Source organism: Myotis davidii, unplaced genomic scaffold (genome assembly GCF_000327345.1).
Source record: "Myotis davidii unplaced genomic scaffold, ASM32734v1 scaffold173, whole genome shotgun sequence".
Taxonomy (NCBI): Eukaryota; Metazoa; Chordata; class Mammalia; order Chiroptera; family Vespertilionidae; genus Myotis; species Myotis davidii.
Genome location: NW_006286303.1, coordinates 171,103 through 172,948, shown reverse-complemented (window position 1 = coordinate 172,948; position 1,846 = coordinate 171,103). Strand labels below are relative to the sequence as shown.

The following is a 1,846-nucleotide window of genomic DNA, read 5'->3' as shown; positions in this document are numbered from 1 at the left end:
CAAGTGAATTAATAATCTGATAAACAGAATAAACTGGTGATTATAATAGAATCAGGGGCATAGAAAAGGAGTGGACTATTCTCGAGGGGGGAAGGGGTATGGGGGATGCAGGAAGAGACTGGACAAAAAATGTGCACGTACGGATGAGGACAGTGGGCGGAGGGTGGGAGGGGACCGGATGGAGGGGAGCTATGGGGAGAAAAAAAGAGGAACAACTCTAATAATCTGAACAATAAAGATTTAATTTAAAAAAATTTTAAAAATGTTTTGGGGAAATATCTGTGTACAGAATTACTTTCCACATACCTGGAGAGCTGTGCACTAGTAGTTTTCAAACACTTTTGACCTAGACAAAGAATAAAATATACATTTTACACGGCAGCTAAGGTACACACACTCAATCACAAAAGTACACATTTTATGAAAACAACACTCATCATTGGCTGGCATGGCTCAGTGGTTAGAGTGTAGGCCTGTTCACCAAAAGGTTGCAGGTTCGATTCCTGGCCTAGGGCACATACCTGGTTTGCAGGTTTAATCCCTGCCCCATCGGGGCACTTATAGAGGCAACCAAATCGATGTGTACATCCATGTCTCCCCGCCTCCCTTCCATTCTCTCTAAAAATCAATGGGAAAAATATCCTCACTCCTCCAATGAGGATTTAATTTTTTTTTTAATTTTTATGTGCTGTCTACTTACACTTTTATATTCTATTGTATGTCATTTTAAAATTCTGATCAAGATCCACTACACAGATTTCATGAACCATTAATAGGTATGACATACAGGTTAAAAAAATACTGTTCTGGAGCCATTGCTGCAGGAAGAGTTCCCGCAAAGCTGAATAGTCAAGATGCGTGACTTCACCAAGGACCAGACTGCAGTGTTCAAGGAGGCCTTCCAGCTCTTTGACGCAACAGGGAGTGGCAAGATTCTGCACAGCCAGTGCGGGGACGTGATGAGGACTCTGGGCCAGAACACCGCCAATGCAGGGGTGCTCAAAGTCCTGGGGAACCTCAAGGGTGATGAGATAGATGTGAAGGTGTTGGGCTTTGAGCGCTTCCTGCCCATGCTGCAGACTGTGGCCAAGAACAAGGACCAGGATACCTATGAGGACTATGTTGAAGGTCTTTGAGCAGTGGTTCTCAACCTTGGCTGCACATTAGAATCACCTGGGAATCTTTTAAAAATCCTGATTTCTGGGCCTCATCCTCCGGAAATTCTGTTTCTTTGTTATTAATGTTGTGGCCTCACCCCATAACAAAGAAACAGAATTTCCTGAGGATGAGGCCCAGAAATCAGGATTTTAAAAAAAGATTCCCAGGTGATTCTAATGTGCAGCCAAGGTTGAGAACCACTGCCTTAGAATGTTTGACAAGGAGGGGAACAACACTATCATGGGTGCTGAGATCCAACATGTTCTGGTGAGAAGATGCCAGAGGAGGATGTAGAGATGCCAATGGCAGGGCACGAGGATAGCAATGGTTGTATCAGCGATGGAGAGCTCATTCGTACGGTGCCGAATGGCTGAAGACATGCCCAGTGTGCCCAGAGCCCTGTGCCTGCTCCTGCATGAGACTGTGTAGTAGTCTGAGGCTGCCATCAATGTTCACCAAATAAATGTGCTCTGTGTCCTTAAAAAAAAAACACACCACCACTGCTCTGCACGGCTTTTACCCTGTTTCACCCTTAATTAGAGAATAGTTAGAATAAAACCAGAAAGCTCAAATTTACATCAGCTGACTTCCCCCTAGGGAAAAGGAAGGGAATGGGATGTAAAATTAATGTTTTCTTTTAAAGATCTGAATAAGGCATAAAGTTGAACCAAGTACTTAAGTTTCTTTC

General features: G+C 43.7%; 1 pseudogene; it reads left to right on the top strand.

The window, feature by feature from the left end:
• The first annotated feature begins 814 nt into the window (after positions 1 to 814).
• On the top strand, positions 815 to 1,559 carry LOC102755817 (annotated as a pseudogene).
• The last annotated feature ends 287 nt before the right edge of the window (positions 1,560 to 1,846 follow it).